At 44.8% G+C, this 27,080-nt stretch overlaps 1 long non-coding RNA gene across 1 annotated transcript in view; it reads left to right on the plus strand.

The window, feature by feature from the left end:
• The window catches only part of LOC132813550 (uncharacterized), a 32,928-nt gene extending 16,715 nt beyond the window's left edge, over positions 1–16,213 (plus strand). Inside the window, exon 5 of the long non-coding RNA XR_009644103.1 lies at positions 15,731–16,213. This is a non-coding gene — a long non-coding RNA (uncharacterized LOC132813550). The remainder of the gene's footprint in view (positions 1–15,730) is intronic.
• The last annotated feature ends 10,867 nt before the right edge of the window (positions 16,214–27,080 follow it).

Below are 27,080 nucleotides of genomic sequence, written 5' to 3' on the forward strand. Positions count from 1 at the left end.
ATCTACTCCTTTCATAATTTTATATTTTTCCTACACAATCTCCCATTACTCTAAATTCCAATGAGGATCATGCCAGTTTTGTCAATCTCTGCTCAGAAGGCAACCCTTTCAACTCCAGACTCAAACTAGTGACCCTGCTCTGCACCCCCTCCAGCGCCATTACATCCTTCCTGAAGTAGGGGACGAAAACCTGTACACAGTACTCCAGGTGTGGCCTCCCCAGCCCCCTGTACAGCTGCAGCATAACCATCCCTCTGGCAATGGAGGACAATATTCCCTTCACTGCCTTAATTACCTGCTGTTCCTGCAAACCAGCTTCCTGTGATTCATGCACAAGGACACCCAGCTCCCTCTGCACAGCAGCCTGCTGCATGTTTTCACCATTTCATCATCCAGTTTGCTGTTAGTCCGACCCAAATGGATGACCTCACATATCCCAACATTGTCCTCCATCTGCCAGACCCTTAACCACTCAATTAACCTCTGTATCCCTGTGCAGACTGACAGTGGCCTCTGCACACATTGCTCTACCACTCATCTTAGTGTCGTCCACTTTTCATGAATCCATGCTGTGTCTGCTCGATGAGACAATTTCTATCCACATAGCTCACTATTTCTTTCTTGAGAGATCGGACATTTCCCCCACTACAGAAGTTATGCTGACACGTCCATTTTAAAATATTGGCATCACATTTGCAGCTTTCCAATCTGTTAGAACCGTCCCAGAGTCAGCAAATTTTAGTGAATTATCACGAGTGTATTTGCTATTTACCCGCTGCCATTCCTTACAGTCCCCGGGGATGCATTCCATCACGGCCAGGAGACCCATCTACCTTTCGGCTGGTATCTTTCCCAGCACTGCCTCTTTACTGAGAATGATTGATTGATTGTTTCTCTGTCTTCATCTGCCATTGCCCCCATAGGCCTGCGACAATGAGTATATAGACAGTATGTTCCTGTTAAGGCCGAGGCTGGGAGGTGTAAGGAATGCTGCTGTCAAGAGGAATTGTGGCTCTGGTCAAGAAAATGAAGGAGGGATATGGCAAGTCCAGACAGCTGGGTTTGTGTGAATACCTAGAGGTATATAGGGGCAGTAGGAGTATACTCGAGGGAAACTAAGAGGGCAAAAAAGGGACGAGAGAGCTTTGTGAAATGGGTTTGGGGAAAATCCAAAGAGATTCTAGAAATACACTAAGGACAAAAGAGTAACCAGGCAGAGAATAGCGACCCTCAAAGATCAACAAAATTGTCTATGGATCTGCAGGAGGCAGGAGAGATACTATCTGCGTATTTCATGTCCGCTTTTACTGAAGGAGGATATGGAAGTGAGAGAGTTTGGAGAAATAAATAGGGATAACTTGACAAGTGTCCATATAAGTTATGAGGCACTGGAACTTGTATAATGCATCAAGATTGATAAATCCCTGATACATGATCAGGTGAATCCCAGAACTTTGTGGGAAGCTAGGGAAGTGATAGTTGGGTCCCTCGCTGAGATATTTGTATCACCGAGGTGCTGGAAGACTGGCGCCATTATTTGAGAAAGGTGATGAGGAAAAGTCAGGGAACAATACACAGGTGAGCCTGGAGTCAGGTAAGTTGTTGGAAGGGCTTCTCAGGGATAGGATTTAGATGTAATTGGAAAGGTAAGAAATGATTAGGGACAGTCAGCATGGCTTTGTGTATGGAAATCACTAACTTGGACTTCAGAAAGACATTCAAGGTGGAAGAACTAGCTATTTGGATATAAAATTGGCTGTAAGGTTGGAGACAGAGGGTAGTGGTGAAGGGTTGCCTTTCGGACTGGAAGCCTGTGATGAGCAATATGGTGTAAGGATCGGTGCAGGGTTCACTGCTTTTCATCATTTATATCAATGATTCCTATGGTTCGTGACTTTACATAGACACCAAATTGGATCGGGAGGAAGTGGATCGGGAAGAAGGTTACCTCAGAGTACAATGGGACTTCAATCAAATGGGCTGGGGAGTGGCAGGTGGAGTGAATTCAGATAAATGTGAGGTGCTGCATTTTGAAAAAACAAATCAGGGCAGGACTTATACATTTAATGGGAAGGTCCTGGGGAGTGTTGTTGAACAAAGAGACCTTGTCGTGCAGGTTGATAGTTCTTTGAAAGTGGAATCATGGATAGGCAGGGTAGTGAAGGAGGCGTTTGGTGTACTTGGTCAGTGCATTGAGTATTGGAGTTGGGACATTGTTTTGCAGCTCCACAGGACATTGATTCAGCCACATCTGGAATTCTGCTTTCAGTCCTGGTCTCCCTGCTGTAGGAGTGATATTACAGAACATGAAAGGATTCTGAAAAGATGTGCAGAAGTGTTGCCAGGGTTGAGGATTTGAGCTATAGGGAGAGGCTGAATAGGCTGGGGCTGTTTTCCCTGGAGCATCGGATGCTGAGAGATGACCTTCGAGGTACATAAAATCGTGAAGGACATGGATAGGGTGAACAACCAGGGTCTTTTCCCAAGGTTAAGTGAGTACAAAACTAGAGGGCACAAGCCTAAGGTGTGAGGCAAGAGATTTTAAAGGGATCTTAGGGGCAATGTTTTCAAGCTGAATATGGAATGAGCTGCCAGAGGAAGTGTGGAGGCTGGTACAATTACAACATTTGAAAGGCATCTGACTGGGTACGTGATTAAGAAAAGTTTAGAAGGATATGGGCAAAGTGCTGGCAAATGGGACAAGATTAATTTGGGATAAATGGGTGGCATGGATGAGTTGGATTGAATGGTCTGTTTCTGTGCTGTACATCTCGGAATTTAACTATTTGAGGATAAATTTGGAGTGCTACGGGTAAATGGGAGGGGAGGAAGGGCAGATTGGCAGCATGTCCAGAGGGAGAGAGTATAGCCGCAATGGGCTGAATAGCCCCCAACCCCTGTGCTCTGTGATACTGCCCCATTCACTGTGAATGATGAAGCTCATCCCAGGGCAGAGCCACAGACATATACAGCACGGAAACAGACCCTTCAGTCGAACTCGTCCGTGCCGACCAGATATCCTATCCTAATCTAGTACGATATGGCAGCAGTTGGCTCATATGCCTCTACACCCTTCCTATTCATACACATCCAGATGCCTTTCAAATGGTGTAACTGTACTAGCTGCCACCACTTCCCCTGACAGTAGCTTCCATACACGCACCACCTCTACATGAAAAAAGTAGTCTCTTGGGTCCCTTTTATATCTTTCCCCTCTCACCTTAAACCTATGCTCTCTAGTTCTGGACTCCCCCACCCCAGGGAAAAGACCTTGTCTATTTATCTCATCAATGCCTCCCATGATTTTATAAACCTCTCTATGAGGTTACCCCTCAGCCTCCCACACTCCTCGGAGGATCCCACCACTCATGTCACAATGGGGCCTGGCTGATTGACGGCAGCTTCAGACCAATAGGAGACTAGATGTAATCCTCCAGCCAATGGGAGTGAATGAGGGGTGTTGCCAATAGGCCAGCATGTGACCATGAGCTGTGCAGGTGCAGTGTCACTGGGCAGGGGTTGGGAAGAGACCCAGTGAGTGTGAAGGGAGTGGGAGAGAAATGGAGTTAGTGTGGACTGGGAGGGTTTATAAACTCATGATGTAGGCTGCTAGACCTGAATTAGAAACTCCCAGTAAATGAAAACCAAAAGAACTGTGGATGCTTAAATCAGAAACAACAACCAGAATATACTGGAAAAGCTCAGCAGGTCTGGCAGCACCTGTGAAGAGAAATCAGAGTTAACATTTTGGATCCGCTGACCCTTCCTCAGAACTGATGTCACTGAGAAAAAATGTCAGTTTATATGCAGAAGGTAGGGGTTAAGGAGTAAATGATAGGTGGTGATATAGTCCAAAAAGAGATATAGCAGCAATTGGACAAAGGAATGAATAATGATCTGGCTGGGGGAGAGTGAATAGATGTTAATGGAGACTGTTAGTGACTAACCATAGGTAATGTGTAATGGCAGGCTATGTAATAACAAGGCCTGGTGTGTGGGGTGGGGCACTAGGGCGCAAGGACGTGGGAGACTTAGGACCTAAAATTAATGAATTCAGTTTTAAGGTCAGAGGCCTGAAGGGTCCTCCAAGTACAAAATGAGGTTTGTTCTTCCAGCTTACGTTAAAGTTTGGCGCAGGAGAAGTACAGCCGGTCAGACAGTATCCAAGGAGCAGGAGAATTGACATATTGAGCCTGAGCCCTTCAGCAGGAATGAGGGTGGGGAAGAGGGTTGACAGATAATAGGATGTGTGTGTGGGGCTGGCGAGAAGGTAGTTGGGAAGGCGATAGGAAGATGCTGGTGGAGGGTAATGGTGAGAGGGTGGAGTGGGTAATTAAGAAGGAAGATGGACAGGTGGGACTGTTCAAGAGGGTGGTGCTGAGTTGGAGGGCTGGATCTGGGATATGGTGGGGGGAGGGGAAATGATGAAACATTGATTCTGTACTTAAAGGGTCCCAAGGTAGAAGATGAGGTATTCTTGCTCCAGGAGTCATGTAGCTAGGATTTTGTGGTGGAGGTGGCCCAGGACATGCATGTCCTTGGCAGAGTGAGAGGGTGGGTTGTAGAAATGGTTGACCACAGGACAGTGGGGTTGATTGGTGCACGTCTCCCAGAAAGGTTCCCTGAAACATTCTGCAAGTTGGCGTCCTGTCTCCCCATTGTAGAGAGCAATGAACACAATAGATGAGGTTATTCAATGTACAGGAAAATCTCTGCTGGATGTGGAAGGGACCTCTGGTGTCTTGGATGGAGGTGAGGGGAAGGTGTGGGCACAGGTTTCACACCTCTTGCAATGGCAGGCAAAGGTGTTGGGAGTGGAGGATGGGTTGGTGGGGAGCATGGATCTAATGCGGAAGTCACAGGGAATGGTCTCTGAGGAATGCTGAAAGGGGTGTGGAGGGAAAGATATCTCTGTTGGTGGGGTCTGATTGTCGGTGGTGGAAATGGCAGAGGATGATGTGTTGTATCTGGCTGAAAAGCGGGGACTTGGGGGTTCTATCCTTGCTGCGGTTGGAGGGGTGGGGTTCAAGAGCAGAGGTGCAGGAAGTGGTGGAGATACACTGAAGGGTATTGTTGACCTCATGGGAGGGGAAATTGCTGTCCTTGAAATACAGGGCCATTTGGTATGTTCTGGAGTGTTCTGCATCAAGCTTCCCTGGAACACTGCATTAAGAATGAGACAGATGTTGGCCAGGGAACAGGCTCGTGTGTTAAAATGGCAGGCAGCTGGAAGCTCGGTCTGTTTTTGTCTGAGAGAGAGCACAGATTTGTCCAGGTTGCACTTCGTCTCTTTATAGGGACTGTCAGATTTAGTCCCAATCACCCACTTCATGATGCTAACCTGTAAACTCCTTATTTTCAATTCCCTGCAGCTCCTTATAAACACAAATTCCAGTACCGTTTTCGGTGGAATGTTCCAGATTCTAACAACTGTCTGTTCACCCAGAAACTGCTGAGGTCCATGTTGACTCTGGGGCTACAAAGGATTGAATTGAAAGATGAGATTCTTTTCCTGAGCTCCCATTGAGATGTATTGGAACAGTACAGAAGGCTGAGGGCAGTGTAGGTGTGAGCAGACAATGAAAATGACAGGGCTGCACTGTGAGGGCTGCTTGGCTCAATGAGTGTTTTGGAGTTGGGTGTAAACAGGGCGAGGTGGGACAGGGAGAAGGTGAAGCTGAAACTCCGTTTTGTTTCAGCCCATTCAGAAATTCACATGGTCCCAAAGGGAACAGCCAGTTTGTAAGCGATACCTGTGGAAATTTTGTAACAGTTTTTAAGGTATAACGTATCAACTTAAGTAAAGAATACGGGATTTTGATTACAATGTTTGAAGGGTAGGAAGATTGCTCGCTCATTTAAATTCTCTAAATGGGAGTAACTAGCTGAATCTAGAGAGCCTGTGTGACCGGAGACCTCAGACCCATGGTGTGCTCCTCTTGTACAATGTGGGAAAATTAGGGATGTTTCCAGTGTCCCTGATGGGCTATGTGTGCAGGAAATGTGCCCATCAGCAGCTACTGGGAAACTGCTTTTCAGACCTGGAGCTGTGAGTGGACTCACTGTGGAGCATCTGCAATACTGAGAATGTTATGGACAGCATGTTCAGTGAGTTAGTCACACTGCAGGTGAGGGTTACACAGGCAGAAAGGGAATGGGGGGCCATCAGATCAAGTAAAAGGCTCAGGAAGGAAGTGCAGGAGTTCCCAGTGGTTATTCCCTTCCCAAACAGATACTGTATACCGCTTGGGATTCGTGTGGGTGTGTGCGTATGTGTTGGTCTCAGAGGCAATCAGCAACAGCCAGGTTCATGACACCGTAGATAGCTCTGCTGCCCAAAACGGGAAGAAAGATAGTGACAGGGGATTCAATAGTCAGTGATACAGACAGGCACTTCTATGGCCACAGCCATGAATCCAGGATGGTATGTTATCTCCCTGATGATAGGATCCGCGATATCATGGTGCAGCTACAGGATATTCTGGAGCTGGAGGGTAAACAGCCCGTGGTTGGAGAACACATCAATACCAACGACAGCATGAAACAAAGGGATGAGTGTTTGAAAGCTGGATATTGGGAGAGCAGGGACACATTATAATGCAGCTCCTGAAATGAAATGATGTCAGACTTGCTCCCAGTGCCATGTGCTAGTGAGAGCAGGAATATGAGGGTAGATCAGCTGGATGTGTGCTTTGAGAAATGGTGTACCAGAGAAGGGTTTAGGTTCTTTCTGCATTGTGAGCGTTTCTGGGTTGGGTGGGACCTGTACCAGCCTGACCGGTTACCCTTGGGCAGGGCTGGGAGAAATCTCCTGGTGGGGGCTATTGCCAGTTCCATTGGTGAGGTATTAACTAGTCTGGCAGGGGGATGGGAGCTAAAGTGTCAGGTTAGATGGGTCAGGTTCAGAACAGGGAGTGGGAGGTAGAATATTAGTGATGTAGTCAGCGGCTCCGAAAACCAAAGGAAAGGAGGATTAAACGAGGATTGAGTCCCTCTTCATCCATCAGTCCTGACATCCCAGGAATCAGTCAACAAAATCTGGAGCTGTACAGCTCTCTGTCTCCAAGTGCTTCAGCAAAATGGTGGAAACCTGCATCCAAACCAAGAAGTGCTGGAGATCCCCAGCAGGTTGGGCAGTATCTGAAATGGTGACACCTGCAGGAAACATTGCAGCCTTGGTCATCTTTTTCACTGTCCACTAAACCTCCAATTTTGGCGTCATCTGCAAAATTACTAATACCTCCTGTGTTTACATTCAAATCATTGATATAAATGACGGAAAATAGTAGATACAGCACCAATCCTTGTGACACTCCACAGGCCTCCAGTCTGAAAAGCATCCCTCCACCACCACTCTCTGTCTTCTACTTTTGAGCCAGTTCTGTACTCAAATAGCTGGTTTCCGCTTTATTCCATGAGACCTAACCTTGCTGGCCAGTCTCCATGAGAAAGCTTGCCGAATGCCTTACTAAAGTCCACGTTGATCATGTCGACCAGTCTGCCCTCAACAATCATTTTTGTTACTTCTTCAAAAACCATTCTACCCCCGGAAAGCATAACAGTTACAGCACCAGAGTAATCAGCCCACCGTATCTGTGCAGATCATAATGCCATCCCAAACTAATTCCATCTGCCTGTAACATGATCCATATCCCTGATAACCTATGCCTGCTTATGTGTCTGTCCGAATGCCTCTTAAATTGTGTTTGTTTCTGCTTTTCCCATCTCCCAGGAGAATACATTCTAGTCACTTATCAACATCTGCACAAGACACTTGTCTGACACAACTCCCTTTAAACTTGCACAGATGTTGTTGGAAATGCTCAGCAGGTAATGCAGCATCTAGGAAGAAAAATCAGTTAAAGTTTCGGGTCTGGTCACCCTTCCTCAGATACGTTAACTCTAATTTCTTTTCACAGATGCTGCTAGACCTGCTGAGCTTTTCCAGAAACTTCTGTTTCTCTTCCTGGTTTACAGAATCTGCAGTTGTTACAGTTTTCATATCCTTTAAACTTTCCCCCTCTCCTCCAGAATTTGTCATTTCCACCTTGGAAAAAACTTCACATTATTCGTTTGGACTCCCCTGCCCTGGGAAAGAAAGAAACCATGACTATTCACCCGATCACTGCTCCTCATAATTTTATGAAGTTCGATAAATCCACCTAAAGTGTCCAGTGCTGCAGGGAAATAGCCTCAGCCTATTCAACCTCTCCCTATGGTTCAAATGTTCGAATACTGGCAATACCCTAGTAAAACTTTTCTGAACTCTTGCAATTTCCCAGCATCTTTCCTATAGCAGGGAGACTGGAATTGAAAGCAGTCTGGGCATTTCAAAAGTGTCAAAAGTGTAAAAAGTGAGGTCTGCAGATGCTGGAGATCAGAACTGAAAATGTGTTGCTGGTTAAAGCTGTTTCCTGAGGAAGGGCTTATGCCCGAAACGTCGAATTTCCTGCTCCTTGGATGCTGCCTGACCTGCTGCGTTTTAACCAGCAACACATTTTCATTTCAAAAGTGGCCAAGCAAATAAACTGTGCAACCGAAACATGATCTCCCAGCTCCTATACTCAATGCACTGCCCAAAAACAGCTAGCATACTGCACACCATCTTCACTGACCTGTCTACCTCAACCACACTTTCAAGGAACTATCATCCTACACTGCACGGTCTGTTTGTTTGTCAACACTTCCCAAGGACTTGCTATTAAGAGGTTGACTCCTATTCTGATAACATCTTTCTGAAATCGGGAGACTACAATTGAATGCAGTATTCTAAAACTGGCCTCACCAATACCCTACTCAGCCACAACGTGACCTCCTAATCCCTATGCTCAGTGACAGAATCCCTACAATGTGGAAGCAAGCCATTCGGCCCATGAGACCATACCAACCATCGCAACAGCATTCCACCCTAACTCTGTAACCTACCATTACCCAAAGCTAATCCACCTAACCTGCGTGTCTTTGAAATTGTGGCAGGAAATTAAGAGCACCCAGAGGAAGTCCACGCAGACACACAGGAAGAATGTGCAAACACCACACAGACAGTGGAATCGAACCAGAGTCCATTTATTGATCAGCATGTTCCAAATGCCACGTTCAGCACCTGATCTGCCTGAAACTCTACTTTCCAGAAACTATGCAGTTGTTCTGTGACCTTCAGGCGGAATTAAGCTGAGGAGGAGAAAACAGGGACAGGGTTGAGTTGTCGATCTATAAAATAAGTCTCCATCTTCCCCCTCTGTGTTCCCCCGTCTCCTCCCACTCTGTCTGTTACCCCCTCTCTCTCGCCAGCCCTTTGTTGGTCACCACCACCCCTGTCGCCGCCACCCATCGTTCTGTCCCCCCATCTGTCGGTCTGTCGCGCCCTCAGTCTTTCCCCCTCTCTGTCAGTCACTCCCCCGTCGGTTGCACACCCATCATTTCCCCCCCTCCCTATGTCAGTTGCACCCCCTCGGTCTGCTCCCCTTCTCTGTCGGTTACCCCCCTCCCCCCAACCGTCAGTCGCCCCCTCTGTTCCCCTCCTCTCTAATCCTACTTTCTGTCCTCACCCATTTCTGTCCCACCAGTCTCGATCCACCTACCCTCTCTGTTCCTCCGCCCACCCCCTCCCAGTCCCCTAGTTCTGTACTCCCCCTCTGGAGGGAAAATATCTTCTCTATTTACCCTATCCATGCCCGGCCTGATTTTAAAAGTCTCTTTCAGGTCACCGTTCAGCCTCTGATGCTCCAAGGAAAACAGCCTATCCAACCCTGGCAAAATCCTATAATTCTGTTCTGACCCATTTCAAGTTTGAGAACATCCATGTGATCGGAAGGAGACCAGAATTGCATGGAATGTTACAAAAGTTACCGAATCAATGTCCTGTACAGCCGCAATATGACCTCCCAACCCCTATACTCAATGCTCTGACCAATAAAGGCTAGCAGACAAACTGCCTTCTTCACTAATCTATCTACTTGCTACTCTACTTTCAAGGAAGTATGAGCCTGCACTCCAAGGTCTCTTTGTTTAGCAGCACTCCCCAGGAACTTACTATTAACTGTATACGTCCTGCTAAAGTTTGCTTTTCCAAAATGCAGCAGCTCACATTTTTCTAAATTGAACTCCTCAGCCCATTCACCCATCTGATCCAGATCCTCTTGTACCCGGAGGTAATCTTTTTCACTGTCTACTACACCTCCCATTTTGGTGTCATCTGCAAACTTACTAACAATACCTCTTATGTTCACATCCAAATCATTGATATAAATGGCGAAAAGTAGTGGATCCAGCACCGATCCTTGTGACACTCCACTGGTCTCAGGCCTCCAGCCTGAAAAGCACCCGCTGCCTTCTACGTTCGAGCCAGTTCTGTACTCCATACGATCTAGCCTTGCTGACCAGTCTCCCATGAGGAACCTTGTCGAATGCCTTACTGAAGTTCATGTAGATCATGTCCATGCTCTGACCTCAGCAATCCTCTTTGTTACTTCTTCAAAAAAAACTGAATCAAAATCATGAAGTATCATTTCCCATGAACACAGCTGTTATTAATATCCAGGATTTAACTCTGTACATTGGGGTCTGCGTTGCCCAGTTATAGGTGTTAATATTCTGGATGAAGTTCAAGTACACCAGCATTTTGTCAGTGACTGTGTATTGAGTCTTGTTAATGTCAGCAACCCAGGTAAGTTCCTTTTGAAAAGCAGTCCCTGTATCCCTTGCCCACCAGGAAATAGTGTAAGTGTCCTTACCTCTGGACTAGGAGGATCAGGCTCAGAGTTGAGTAACAGCATCTTTGAAGAGGCTGATTAGTAAACGTGCCCAAGCCACCAAGCCATACTGCCTCCCAGCTGTCCCTGCCTGAGCCTCTAAACAGAACCTTCCTGTAGTTTATCTCCTGTCAGACTCTCCCATTGCTCAGTTTGTCCAGGATTCCCTCCTGCTGCTGCACTGCTCCTGTCCCTCACTGACCTGTCCATCCCCCAGTGTCCTCCACATTCATTCATTGTTTACAATCCCATTACCATAGTTCTCCAGCCCCGCCCCTTCCTGTCCATAGAGATGGCTCAGTGGTTAGCACTGCTGCCTCACAGCACCAAGTACTCTGGTTCGATTCCGGCCAAAACCTGAGTTTGTGCATTCTTCCCGTGTCTGAGCGGGTTTCCTCCGAATGCTCCGGTTTCTGCCCACAATCCAAAGATGTGCAGGATGGCTGAACTGGCCATTCTAAATTGCCCATTATATTAGTTAGAGGGCATGGGTCTGTATAAGTTACTGTTTGGAGGGTCATTATGGACTTGTTTGGCCGAAGGGCCAGTTTCCATACTGTAGGGATTCTGATATATTGGGCAGCAGCTGCTGTCAATCACCCAGGCTCCTGTATGATCAGGAGCACGTACTGTAGGAGTGGAGACCAGTGTATGGGCACAGTGCTGGGCAATTGTGGGAGTATGCACAGTGCCTGGGAAGGAGGCTGTGGTTGTGAGGGATTCATCTGTCATTGGCAGCTTCCTCCCTCTGGGATCAGGACCCAGGGGAATGGCCTTTTTTCTTGCTATCCTGACATGTGATCAGACTATCAGTGGTGCAGCGTTTTGCAAAAAGTTATCAGAACTTTTCTGTGAAGATTCAGGGTTGTTATGGAAAGGGACAAGGATGGGGCTGCAATTAGAGTTCTAATTTGGCTCATTTTAGTAAGATGGGTCTTGGCCAGAGTGTGCAGGATGGTTCTCATCAGGAGCTAGGAAACTGAATTCGAAGAGAGAGTGTGAGAGAACAGGGTATGGAGGAAAGGAGTGGGGGAATTGGTTTGGATTTCAGCTCACAGAAGAGAGAAATTGTGAGACTGAGGTTTAAAGCTTTGGGGGAACAAGGAAACTGCAGGTTAGTACTACAATTGTCTTATGAATTTCCATCCTGTATTAACGGTGGTAACTTGTGTGCTCTGTTGTCTGGTACTGAAAGGGTGGATTTGCAGATGAGAAATTCAAATTGAACTTCATGTTCAGTTTTGATAGTTACTTGATCCGTGCCAATCTGAATATCATTGGCCTTTTCATGTGGAAGGAAAGGTGTGTATTCTGTCCGTGGGCCAATATTTCAAATCAGTGTGACTGCAAAAGTACTGAGACACAGCCAAGTCCATGTCAGCATGGTGAGTGTGGAGAGAGAGATTTAATTTGTTTTTGAAAGTTTGAAAAATCATGGCACATCTCCAGGAACAATTAAGCCACAACTTTGCTTTGTAGAAGGACAAGTCTTTAATTAACCATGCAACCAGAAAGACACAAGGATACCTGCACCATGGGAAATACTATGGAAATGGGATTGTTGTAAAGGAGTTCATTCTCGATCATGGATTGTAATCCATGGGCGTTGTCGGTTCCAGCGCCGTGGGGCAATACTGGAAATATGAGGAATGTAATGTAGGTTTCAGTTATTAAACTGTAAAAAGTGCAGAACAATTTACAAGGATGTTGTCAGGGCTCAGGGGTCTGAGTTATAGGGAGAGGTTAGACAAGCGAGGATTTTTTTGTTTAGAGCAGAGGAAACTGAGGGGGTACTGTTCTAGAAGTGTATAAGACTATGAGAGGCATGGATAAGGTGAATGCAGTCAGTCTTTTTCCCAGGAACCCAAGGATTGGACGGCTTGATTGGATCAGTTGAAGGTTAGAGGAGAAAAAAACAAAGGGAAGCTGAGGGGCAACTGTTTTACCCAGAGGGTGGTATATATATGGACTGAGCTGCCAGTGGAAGTGGTTCAGGCAGGAACACTCAACAACAGGTAAAAGACATTTGGAACAAATACATGGATAGGAAAGGGTCAGAAGCAGATGGGCCAAGTGCAGGGAAATGGGGTTAGTGTGGATGGACATTCTGGTCGGCATGGGCCAGTTTGGGCCAAAGGGCCTGTCTCTGCTGCAGGATGCTATGACTCTAAGTGCATTTGCTATTTCTCCCCCTAACCCTGTTGGTATCTTGGGATGTATTCCGTCAGGGCAATGAGACTTGTCTACCTTTAGCTCCATTAACTTGCCCAGCTCTAACACTTTCACGATAATGGTTATTATCGAGGTCGTCACCTTCCTACGTCTCCTGATCAATTACTGCCATGCTCTTTGTATCCTCCACTGTGAGACTGACTGCTGTGTACTCATATTCCTGAACCCTGCTGGATAGGAATAACTCGGCGCAGAACTTAGAGGTCTTCTTTGTGTCTTTATTGATGTGGAGAGTGTACATGCAAAACACCTCCAGGCAGCATCAGGTAACTCCCCGCCTGTCCGATGTGCCACTCCCATTCTTATAACTTTGTGGCTTGTGACTTTGAATAGAGACTGTCTCTCAGTATTATTTCCATGGCAACGGCAGTTAGAAAGTCTAGTTCAGTTCAGCACTTTATGGTTAAATCACACACCCCTCCCCCACGCCCCTATGGATCCCTAAAGTATCTGACAGGCGCTTCAGTTTCAGTGGGGCTGTCTATCAGGATTCTGATGTGGAGGAGCCGGTGGTGGGGTGGACAAAGTTTAAAAACCACACATCACCAGGTTATAGTCCAACAGGATTATTTGCAAGTACAAGCTTTTGGAGTGTGCTGTGATTTTTAACTTGATCAGGATTATCTCTATGGTAACAGTGAAGTGCTTCAGCAATTACAGAGGCCATATGTTCCCCACACGATAGGTTCCCCTCGAGCAGTGTAAACTGGTATTCTGGCCCTGGGGATAGCTACTCATCACTTTTCTCTCCCAATCCCATCTAGCTTTCTGTTGATCTTTAAAGTTTTTCTAATCTCCTTGGACTTTGGCAATTTGTATGCATTCTATTTCAGTTTGATAGACTCTCTTATTTCCTGAGCCACCCATGGCAGATGACTCCTTTTCCTACAGTCCTTCCTTTTCCCTGATATATACTTTTGCGGAGCATTTCAAAAAATTGCTTTGATATTCCCGCACTCTCTGTCAACTTTCCCACCATAAAGTCTTTGTTTCCAGTCTACGTTAGCCAACTCCTGCCTCATCCTATTGTAGTCTCCTTTTGTTTAAGCACTGGATCTTGGGAGTGGATCTAATCTTCCAGCTTTCCATCTGTGGCCTTGGCTTTGTAATAAAATACAGGATAGATATTCTCAAAACTCTGGATGCTGCGAATGTACTACGCAGTCTAAAACCATAAATCCCTGTCTCCCCTCAGTTTAAAATTGCAAAATCATTATCTCCTACACGCGTCCTTACTATCTAAGATTGGAATGCTAATCCACCCGACTATCTGTCATTTTCCGAAAATCTCCTTTGGTGAAGGTAGTGATTTTTGGATTCAGCTTTCCAGTTATTACCGTAAGAAGATAAGCACTGGGCACAGGAGAGGCAATGCAGCCCTTCAAACCAGCTCCACCATTTAATACGGTGATGATTGAGCTCACCTCGGTCTCAGCTGGATGTTCCCACCTGCTCTCTCTCACCCTTCATCTCATTGCAAATACAACATCTGTATCTCTTCAAATTGGCTCATTGTCCTGGCATCCACCACATTTTGAACAGGGAATTCCATAGATTCACAACACATTGAGACAAGTATATTCTTCTTCATGAGAATAGAATAGAGTCCCTATAGTGCAGAAACAGTATTCATCCATCGAGTCCACACCAGCCCTATAATGAGCATCCCATTCAGACCCACTTGTTCCCTGTAACATTGCATTTCCCATGGCTAACGTGCATGGACACTCAGCAATTTAGCATGGGCAATCCACCTAACCTGCACATCTTTGGACTGTGTGAGGAAACTGGAGAACTGCACGAAAACATGCAAACATGGGGAGAATGGGTAAACTCCACACAGTCACCTCTGGTCTCTGATGCTGTGAGACAGCAGTGCTAGCCACTGAGCCACCTCTGCTTAAAACCTACTGCGCCTTATTAACCTCCCAATTCTCCAGTTGGCTGAATCTATGTTCCTCACGTCAGAAATCCGGTTGTCTAAGCGGATGTCTCAGTAAATCCCAGTGACGGCCCACATGTCCCGTGTGTCTGAAAGGGGATCCGATACACAACATCCTCCATCCCACACTTTTCATTCACGTTCCAGAGACAGGGCTCCAGTGGCTGCATGAGGACTGCAACTCCCAAATTCCGAGGCAGGGACCAAACGTCTGTGGGGAAACGTGGCACTGCACACGTGCAGAATGTGGGTGGGTTTTGGAGCATGTGCTTTGGTGTAACTAGTGGAAAGTATTTCACACAGTGATTGTCTGGAGGAGGAACGTATTTGCTTGTAGCATTGGTCTGTTTGGGGGTTAAAGTGTCACCACACCCACATGGGACCAAGTTACATTCCCAAAAGTCATAACCCTGGAACCGACCAATGAGAAACAAAGAAGGCTCTGACCTATTCTCCCAGACTGAAGGTTCCTCTTCTGTCCAGGATCTGCCACCTCCCTTTCTGTTTCCTTTTGTTTCATTCTGCTGTTACATTATTGACTTGCAGTAACTGAAGGGAAAGGAAGTGAACCCAGAAAGGTTGCAGAGTCCAACCAGGGATGGGAAGTGGTGGCATGGATCTGTTTATCAACAACTCCATGAGAATGGGGAGGGTGTACACTCAGGAGTAGCAGAGCCAGAATGGTGGGAGAGAGTAAGTGGGCTGGAGGGTTACAGCTTTGGGGGAAGAAAGGGAAAAAGATATTCTAGAGAAACTAGAATTGTCTGTTCTGAATTTTCTCATCTGTACATATTCCTTTATACAGGGTGCTAGACGGTGAAGATTTGCAGACTGAAATCTCAAAATCATGTGCAGATTGTGATTAAGTTGCCTAGTGCTTAAAGAACCAAAGATGGAGAATGACTCTGCCAAAATCCTGCAACACTCTCCCTCCCAGCATTGTCAGTCTATCTATGCCAAATGGACTGCGAATGGTTCAAGACAGCAGCTCACTACCATCTTCTCAAGGGTAACTGGAGATAGGGAATAAATGCTGGCTGAGCCAGTGATGCCCATATCCTGGAAACGGTTGCTATCTCTAGTTGCTGAAACCCAGTTGATGTTACTGCAGGATGATGAGGGATGCTGAGTGCATCCTCCAGGAGGCAGCACCATCACATTACCCCTGCCTACACCCACACAGTAACACCGCAACATCACTGGAACAAAAGGCAGTGAAGCCAAAGGAGGACTTAGATATAGTTCTTCGAGGTAGAGTCATGAAAGGGGATTGGAACACAGCAGGAACAGGAGACTGAGCTGGGTGGTCAGCTGTTTCCCATTGAATGGTGGAGCAGGAGTGAAAAGCTGAATGGCCTCCCGCTACTATCTCCCAGGTATGTATATAGTCATGGAGCTGGGTCGGAAGGTGTGGGCAGGGATTCTGCAGGAGATTGCACCTCCACATCAGTTTTGGGTGATGGATGGTTTGGTGGATTTTTAAAAATATGTCTTTTAAAATTTTTGAATTTGGTTGAAAAATATTGTAGCTATTTATACTATAAAAAAAAAATAAAAAAAAAACAAAAACTATCTGGACTTAAGTTTTTAAGGATTTCAAACGTCCTGTAAAACAAAATCCTGTCTATTCCCGGACACCATCACTTTCCAGTTATTCAAACTCCAGGGAAAATTTTTAATTTTGAACTTTTTTTTTTTATTTAACTGCTTTTCAATTCTCATTCTGTGAGCTGTGAAGTGTTCTCCTCCCCCCCGCCCCCACAAATTTCTCCGACCCAGAAGTGTTATCACACACAGCTGAGCAACCTTCCCTCGTTCATCATTACGCCATTTTGGGTTTTGTTAATATATAATCACCAGCAGGAAACCACCCGTGTAACCAATTGAATATTTACAAACAAAGCCCATTACGGGCAAAGCAAACCATTCCATGTGACAGAGTGGGAAGGGACCAAATCAAAGTAGAGTTGGGGGGTGAGGGGGCAGCGGTGGAGATAAAGCACTGTATCCCCTGCGATGCCCACCTCTACCTAAACACATTGAAACATTGATACATACCACACGATCCTTCTCCAAGGACGCCCTGCTTTATCCTCTATCATAGAATAGAATCCTGATAGTGTGGAAGGAGAGCATTGACCCATCAAACCCCACCAACCATTCAAAGAGCATCCACCTGGAGCACTCCGTCCTTGTAACACTGCATTTCCCATGGCTGATCCACGGAGTCTGCACAATCCTGGACACTGTGGACAATTTCACACAACTGATCCACCTCACCCACAAATTTTTGAACTGTGGGAGGAAACCAGAGCACCTGGAGGGGGCTCTCATAGGAGAATGTGCAAACTCCACATAGGCTGTTGACCAAGGCTGGACTCCAACCTTGTACCTGGTGCTGTGAAGCAGCAGTGCTATAATCCCAATTAAATCAAAACAGATGATCCCTGCTCATTGTCACATTGCTGTTTATTGCCCAGAGAGTCTGGGAGATGCTGCAGCCAGAAAGATTTCCGATTATCTCACGAGGAAGAGAATTCAAAATTCGGGCCAGTGACTCGGGGCGCAGTGAAGTCACGGAGGTCTGGGAAACATCAGAAATGTAACAGGTTGTGAGCAAGGTGGGTGTTGAGACAAGAACAAAAAGACAGTGTCACACAGGGGAAGGCAGGAGAGATTAAATTGCAGAAATGGTAGTCCCTCAAGGCCATGGGGAATGGAGTTAGGGCTGGGAAAGAAACCAGGAAACAAGGTGAGCAGCTGTCAAAGAAATACATTGAAAAAACAGATTATAACAACATAGAGGGCAGAGTTCACAGTCTGAAACTGTTGCTCTCATTGGTGAGTACAGAATGCTGTAAAGCCTGGGTCATTCTATTGCAGTCAAGACATGCAGGATTGGCCAAGTGGCCTCAATATGTGCTGTAACTTTCTGATCAATTTATTGTGACATTTGGAATTCAGGTCGGATGATGTTCATAAATTCTCAAATTGGAGAAATGTTAAATAAATCACAATGATCACATTCTGCAGACTTTAGTCCGCAGCCCTGCCTGCTCCAGCATCTCAGTTACATCCATGTCCTTTTATTCTAATGTGATGCTGGTTACTGCCTCTGCCACCCCATCAGTGAGTTCCTGCTCCCCACCATCTCCGAGTGAAATGAATCTCCCCTCCCCTTCTTTCAGAGAATTAGTTTCAATCTAAATCCTCCAGTTTCTGACCTCTCTGTTCGAGAATAGCTCCTTCCTATCCACTCAATCTGGATTCCTCAGCATTTTATCACTTCAATTATATCTCAGCTCATCCTCCTCGGAAATCATCCCCAGCCTATCCAACCTTTCCTCAGAGCAGAAATTCTCCAATTGTAGAAACATTCTGATCAATCTCCTCTGTACCCTCTCTGGTGTGATCACATCAACCTTGGAATGTGGGGATCAGAAGTGTGTGCAGTACTTTAACCGCAGTCAAACGAGTGTTCCTGACATTTCCCATGTCACCTCCGTGTTCTTGTGGTTGTTTCTCTCACAAAAAAGAATCCTGGTTTTCCCACATGGAACTGGGTGTGCACTCCATGGGTCTTGGATTCCCTACCATGTGTTTATTTGTTAAATAATCCTAAATTAACTTCAGATTAAAACAACATTATCAGCTACCCACCAATCAATTTCTTCCATTATACTCAAGTCACCTTACTTTTTAAAATTTCTTTAAAATTATTACTATCGAAACACAACAGGCTTAAATTTGCTGATCAAGTATTCAGATGTCTCCACTGTTACAATCACTTCAAGATTGTCTTTACCTTCAGCTACATTGGTGAATTGAACATTGATTGTAAATATATGAATATCAAAAGGACTTGAGTTTTATGATAATTAATCCAGTCTGATGTTCTTGTTTGTTAATATCTTGAAGAAAACTGTCCTCAGAACTCCAGCTGTGCTCTGATTTCATTCACAACAGGATGTGGCTGGACTGCAGATCTTAGATCTGTTCAGTTGTTTCCCGGATTGCTTCGCTCTGTCTATCACTTGTCGCTTATACTGTTTGGCACACAAGTAGTCCTCTTTGGAAACTTTATCAGGTTAACACCTCATTTTTAGGTGTTCATGCTGCTGTTACTGGCATGCCCTCCTGAATTCTCTCAGTTGAACGAGGAGTGATCCTCTGATTCGATGGTAAGAGGTAAATTGGGGGATATGATGGGCCATGATTCTGTAAGTTTTGTTGGAGTACAATTCTACTGCTGTTGGTGGAAGGAAAGAGCTAAACTCTTACACTGTTGGCCCCATATACTACATGCAGTATCATGAACACTGATAGGCCAAGACATGAAATACGAGCAACACTGTACAATGATGCAGGATCACACCTGCAGCAAGGGGAGTTTGAGATCCAATTTGACATAGGAGTAGGGAAAGAAGCAGCTGATCAGATTGTCTCATTCATTGTCATAAAGAGACTCTATAAGATTATTGCACTCTTGGGGGTAAGGATGGAGGAGGTTGGGGAGATGGAGAGCCCTTCAAAAGAAACTAATCTGCCTGAGAGTTGTGAAATAGAATTGATAGCCATGCATTTAACAGAAAGCTAATTGAAACTCTTTTTATCCCCAAAGGTAACAAGACTGATGGTGCTTCCAATCATCACCAGAAACAAACCCCAGAATACATGGTTCGGAGATGGATGTCAATTGCCAATCAACATCCAATTCCTGCAATAATTGAGCAAAATTACATGTGATTAACCAGTTCTGATGAACCAGAAAATCACTGTTCACTCTGTGCAGATGGACAGCGAAGTGGGGAAGTATTGACTGAGTGGTATTGTCGTGAGACAGTTAATCTATAAACCCCAGATAGCGTTCTGGAGACCTGGATTCAAAGCCTGCTGCAGCAGATGGAGGAATTTGAATTCAATAAAAAAAAACTTGTGAATTTAGAGTCTAATGATGACCATTAATCGATTCTCAGAAAACCGATCTGGTTCAGTAATGCCCTTTCAGGAAGGAAGCTGCTATCCTTCCCTGGTCTGGCCTACATTGTGACCTCAGACCCACAGCAATGTGGTTGACTCTTACTGCCCTCTGGGCAATTAGGGATGGGCAGGAAATGCTGCCGGGCCAGCCACACCCTCATCCTGTGAATGAATAAAGGGAAATAAAAGTCTCTACCTAGTGTGAATCTGTACATGTTCAACAATGTTGTGAACATTTCCAAAGCTAAGATCTCTGTGTGCAAAACTTTGAGCTGCCAAAACCATTGTTCATTTACTTGGCGTGAGAAAGAGAAAAAAAAATCCTTCAACTTTGGCTATCAGTAAATTCCCTGGTGTCTCAGCAGGATGGATGCCTGAGTGAATCCCTTCCCCCCCACACGCACAGAGCAGGTGAACAGCTCCCCAGTCTGACTGGTTTGGCCCATTTCCGGATAGAATGGGTAAAGAATTCCCTTCTGGCATTCCCCACATTTCCAGAGTCAGTCCCTAGTGTGACTGCACTGGTGTTTTGCCATTTCAGATAAATGCTCGCAGACTGTTACACACACTGTTAGCACCCCCACCCCTCAAGGACCCAGTATAAAGCAGTAAACATTATCTCCTGCTGTGGAGGGACAGCCTGTATTGGGCTGTGTAGGAACACTGAGCAGATTTCCCTAAATGACAACTTACTTGGTGACCAGAGCAATTTAAGCAAGTCCAAATAAAATGCAGTAGAGCACAGAAAGAGGCCTATCAAATCCAAGCTGGCTCTCTGTCGCAAAAAATCCAATATTCTCATTCCCCATATGTACCCCAAACTCTGCAAGTTTATTTCTCTCAGAACTGATCTAATTGTTTTTATCAATCATTGAGCTTCTCTACTTGCCACCATAATAAGCAAAATGTTCTGCATATTTCCAGCCAATACAGTCAGTAGAATCACTTGCTCATCTCGGGCTGTCTCAAAACTTTACATCTGACCTTAATTCTTGTGCCATCACCTACCGAATACAGATATTTTTGTCTGCTATATCTAGGTCTATTATTGGACAGCCGGCGAGAGTTTCAAAGCAATCTCTACTTGTAGAGACTCTTCTTTGAATCTCTGCCTTACCCACAGTCTGTGGGCGGCACGGTGGCACAGTGATTAGCACTGCTGCCTCACAAGCGCCAGAGACCCGGGTTCATTTCCCGACTCAGGCGACTGACTGTGTGGAGTTTGCACGTTCTCCCGTGTTTGCGTGGGTTTCCTGTGGGTGCTCCGGCTTCCTCCCATAGTCCAAAGATGTGCAGGTCAGTTGAATTGACCATGCTAAATCGCCCGTAGTGTTAAGTAAGGGATAAATGTAGGGGGTATGGGTGGGTGGCGCTGTGGCGCGTCGGTGTGGACTTGTTGGGCTGAAGGGCCTGTTTCCACACTGTAAGTAATCTAATCACAGAGACAGTATATTTAATAGGTACTAGACAAAGGTATATCAGTCACATGGGCGATTGTCATTACTTTGTTTAAAGCAGGTATTTATGAATTTACAAAGCTTGATAAATGATGATGTCCTGTGATAACGTGTGATGGATTACAGAAATTGATTATCATATTGTTCATGATTATGTGTTGATGGGAAGAGATTAAGGCAGAAAGGTTCTTCCGTCAGTAAATGGGGGATTCACTTACCTATGCTAATAGGAGGGGAGCTAAGACAAGGGAGGGGAAGGCAGTTTAATAGGGTTGTATCCAGGGTTCTCAGTCTTGTCTGGAAAGGGACACATTCCTCTGTCTGGGGTTACGGGGCAATCCACACGTGTGGCTGCAAGAGGTTCTATGTTGACATACTGTCAGCCTCCCCCTTCTGAGGTGTTCTGTCTGTATTCTAAGAGTGTAGGCTTTCAGTTGATGAAATAAGGCCTTTGGCAAGGAATGTTTAATCCTTGAGTCCCCACGGTGTCCTGAAAGAGAAGCAAAAGGTACGGAAACTGGCCCCTCTATGGTATTTTAACTTCCTCATTCTGACCAGGAATCTGTTGAGCAGAATTGGATGCAATGATTGACTGTGACCTAACTAGAGCTTTGTCCAGGGTCAGCATCTTTTCGTGAGTTTGTTAGTGTTCCCACATTAATGAAGCCAAGCATCCATTTGTTTTACTCAATACACTTTATGTTCTCTCTCCTTTAATGATTGGTACACATTGTCCCGCATTCCTGCTGTCCTGCTCTCTGTATCTGTGCCATTCAAATATATATTCCCTTTTGACATTGCTTCTCTCAAAATGCACAAACTTACTGTGTGTGCTAAAGAAGAGACATATTCTACTCAAAATATTATCTCTCGCTCCACACATTCTTCCCCCTGGAAAACAGAACAGTACAGCACCGGAATAATCGGCCCACCATGTCTGTGAGGATCATGATGCCATTCCAAACTAATTCCACCTGCCTGTACATGGTCCATATCCCTGCCAACCCTTGCCTGATTATGTGTCTGCCCAAATGCCTCTTAAAAGTTGTGATTTTTTTCTGCTTTTCCCATCTCTCAGGAAAGTACATTCTTGTCATTTACCACCTTCTGCATAAGAAACTTGTCTGACACAACTGTCTTTAACCTTGCACAGATGTTGTTGGAAATGCTCAGCAGATCATGCAGCATCTCTGAAGAGAAGTCAGTTCATGTTTCGGGTCTGGTCACCCTTCCTCAGAAACATTAACTTTAATTTATCTTCATAGAAGCTGCTAGAGCTGTTGAACTTTTCCCGATAATGTTTTTGTTTCTGGTTTACAGCATCTGCAGTTGTTTCAGTTTTCATTTCCTTTAAAATTGCCCCCACTCCCCTAAATATATGGCCTGTAGAATTTGCCATTTTCATCTTGGAAAAAGATTCAGATTTTTCACACTGTCTGAGTCTTTCGGATCACCCGCAGCCACTGACTTTCCCAAGACAAAACTCCAAGTCTATCCAACCTCTCCCAATCCAGGCAACATCCTGGTAAACCTGTTATCACGCTGTTCAAAGCCTCCACATCCTCCTTTTTATGTAGTGATCAAAACAGCACACAATACTCCAAAGGTGGCATAATGACAGTTTTATATTCACTCCCCTGACAGAAGAAGGCATTTATGCCATCCACCTCCTTCACCACTTTCAGGGAGCTGTGAACTTGCCCCTGAAGATCCCTGTGTACATCAATGCTGCTGAGAGCCCTTTGGCTTAGTGAATGCATTCCTCTGGCAATGAGCCTCTCAAAATACATCACCTCACACTTGTCTGGATTAAAATCTATCTTCGTATTGGTTTTACAACTGATCTCTTTTTTGCTTTATCCTTTGACAACATTCTTCATGATTCATAGCTTCATCAATTTGTAACATCTAGAAACTTGCTAATTAAATCGTTTACATTTCCATGCTAATCATTGATATATGTTACAGACAATAGATGTTCCAATTCTGATCCTTGTGCAACAACACTGGCCACAGAACTCCAGCCAGCAACGTGCTGTAGAAGGAACATATTTCATTTAGTTAGTCAGTCAGTCAGAAAGCATTCCAGGCATTGGTGTGGCATTAGATGTTTCAAGATAATCACAATCCTGGTAAAAAACATCCTGGAGCAGATTTTCAATTCTGTGTACCCTACCTGGGGACTCCCCCAGAACCAAATATAAAGCTGTATACATTATCTCCTGTGGAAGGACAACCTGTGTTGGTCTGATCATGAACACAGAGTAGATTTACCTAAATGATAAGACAAACAACCAGAACAAGTTAAGCAAGGACAAAAAAATGTATTATGGCACAGAAAGGGGCCCATCAAATCCAAGCTGGCTCTCTGTAGCAGAATCCCTTATTCGCATTCTCCAACTGTCCCCAAAACCCTGAAAGTTTATTTCCCTCAGATCTGATATAATCGTATTCGTTAATCATTGACCATCTCTACTTGCACCATATAATAGGCAGCATGTTCTGCATATTTCCAGCCAATACAGTCAACGGGAACACTTGCTCATCTCCCACTTTCTCAAAACGTTATATCTGGTCTTAAATTTTGAGCCATCACCTATCAAGTGCAATTTATTTTATTGTCTGCTCTATGTAGATGTGTTATAATTTATCCATTTTATTCTATCAAGATATATTCAACTTGATTTCTTCAAAGAAAATAACATTTGATTTTTTCCAAATCATTCCAGGGACTGCATTTTCTTCATCAGTGCACCACACCAGTAAGTCTGTACTCCACACCGTGAAGATCACTCAGATCCTTCCTGAGCAGGAATCTGTTGACCTGAATTGGATACAATGATTGACTGTGACATATCCCATCAATGAAATTGCTTAATGAAACCCAGGATCCCATATGTTTTGATCAAAACACTTTGATTATGTCCTCTCTCCTTTAAAGAATTGTACACATTGTCCCCCCACCTTCCCTCAGTCTCTACTCTTTGTGTCTGTGCCATGCAAATATATATTTCCTTTCTACATTGCTTCTCTCAACGGTGTGTTCTAAAACATATTAACTCTCGATCCACACGTTGTACCCCCTGGAAAACAGAACAGTACAGCACCTGAATAATCGGCCCATCAGGATGCCATTCCTAAACTAATTCCACCTGCCTGGACATGATCCATATCCCTGGCAACCCCTTGCCTGCTTATGTGCCTTCCCAAATGCCTCTTAAGCATTGTGATTATTTCTGCTTTTACCACCTCCCCGGAGAGTACATTCTAGTCATCTACCACCTTTTGCATTAGAAACTTGCCTGACATAACTCCCTTTAAACTTTCACGTTATTGGAAATGCTCAGCTGGTCTTGCAGCATCTGAGAAAATAAAATTCCGTTAACGTTTGGGTCCTTCATCAGAAACGTGAACTCTGATTTCTCTTCACAGATGCTTCCAGACTTGTTGAGCATTTCCAGAAACTTCTGTTTTTGTTTTCTGATCAACGGCATCTTCTGTTCTTTCGGTTTTTATTTTCTTTATATTTCCCCCGTCCCCTGAAATCTATGGTAGAATTTGTCATTTCCACCTTGGATAAAGATTCAGATTATAGAACATAGAACAATAAAGCACAGAACATGCCCTTCAGCCCTCAATGTTGCACCGAACTGTGGAGTTTTCTCAACTCGTCCCCCTACACTATCCCAAAATCATCCATGAGTTTATCTAAGGATTATTTAAATCTCCCTAGTGTGGCTGAGTTGAATACCTCAGCAGGTAGGACATTCCACACACTTACCACTCTCTCCTTGTAAAGAATTTGCCTCTGACATCTGTCTAAATCTATCACCCTTCAATTTGTAGTTGTGCTCATTCGTACAAGTTGACGACATCATCCTAAGAAGAAGACTTTCACTGTCTATCTAATCCATTGATTATCTTATATGTCTCTATCAAATTCCCCCTTAGCCACCTTCTTTCCAATGAGAACAGATCCAAGTCTCTCAGCCTTTCTCATAAGACCTTCCCTCCAGACCAGGCACCATCCTGATAAATCTCCTCTGCACCTTTTCCAAAGCGTCCACATCCTTTTTGTAATGGGGGGACCAGAGCTGTACACAATATTCCAACTTTGGCCACACCAGCATTGTGTATGGTTGCAGCATGATATTGTGGTTCCAGAAATCAATCCCTCTACCAATGAAACCTAACACGCCGTATGCCGCCATAACAGCACTATCCACCTGTGTGACAACTTTCAGAGATCTATGTACATGGACTCCAAGATCCCTCTGCACATCCACACTACCAAGATCTTTCCATTGACCCAATATTCTGCCTTCCTGTTATTCTTCCCAAAGCACATCACCTCACATTTAGGTGCATTGAACTCCACTTGCACCTCTCGCAAGAAGTGAGACAAATCAGACATGATATAAAGATCCAACAGAGTCACTAAATTCATTTGGACATAAAGGGAACATGATTATCTTGTATGTCAGTGAGCAAAGGTTTCAAACAACATTGTGTGTGGTCAAGCCCCAACAATGACACATACACACACACACACACACACACACACACACACACACACACACACACACACACACACACAGGAATGTGAGTGTTCCAGTGAACTGACTGCAGAAATTATTTAACATTATCCAGTTAACAATCTAAAAATATTCACAGACAGAGAAGCCATAAATATGTTGTGTTTATGGGAAAGGATTCACCAGATCATCCAACTTGGAGATATGCGAGGAGATCAGCACCATGGAAATATCTGGATTGTGAGAAGGATTGAAAATTCACAGACCACCTGGAGACTCATTGACACAGACATTCTGTGTGAACAGATTTATTTTGTCATCCAGCTTTGTGTCACACTGTTGGTTTTTACACTGACAAAAGGGTTTTCCCCTGTCTGTAGGGGGAAAAAAACTTTAAGATCTGTCAAGGTCTTAAATTCAATGGTCTTTATTTAACATCACGCTATTCACATGGGGGAGAAAGTCATTCAGCTGTTCCATGTGAGGGAAGGTATTCACTGGGGAGATCGAGCAGTGCCTTGCTCTTTCTTCTTGATAAGAGACTCAAGCATTTTCCCTACTACAGATGTTTCACTAACTGAACTATTACTTCTCCAATCTTTTGTCTACCTTCCTTTATAAACAGCAGCGCCACTGCATTCCAATCTGCTGGAACTGCCCAGAGTCCAGCAAATTGGTAAAATTATTGACAGTGCACCTGTTTTATCCCCCGCTGTCTCTTTTTGCACGCTGGGATGCATTACACCAGGACAGGAGACTTGTCTATCCTTAGCTCCATGGGCTTGCTCAACACTAGCGTTCCATAATAACGTTTGTTTCCAGGTCCTCACCGACTCCATCTCTTTGTCAATCACTGGCATGTTATTAGTGCTCTCCTCTGTGAAGACCGATACAAAATACCTGTTCAGTGCGTCAGCCATTTCATTCATCCATAACTAAATGCCCTCCTCGTCCCCTGAAGGACTAACATTTACCTCAGCCACTCTTTTTCATTTAAAGTTTTCATAGAAAATATGTCTTTAAATTCTGTGATACATCTTTGCTCTCATGTTCTTTCCTACGGTCTTTATCACTCTTTTTGTGGCTTTCTTCTGATCTTTAACACTTTCCCAATCTTCCAGTTTCATGCTGTTTTTGACCACTTTGTATGCCTCATCGGTCAATGTGAGAGATGGGGAGGGAG

This window comes from Hemiscyllium ocellatum, unplaced genomic scaffold (genome assembly GCF_020745735.1).
Source record: "Hemiscyllium ocellatum isolate sHemOce1 unplaced genomic scaffold, sHemOce1.pat.X.cur. scaffold_383_pat_ctg1, whole genome shotgun sequence".
Lineage (NCBI taxonomy): Eukaryota > Metazoa > Chordata > Chondrichthyes > Orectolobiformes > Hemiscylliidae > Hemiscyllium > Hemiscyllium ocellatum.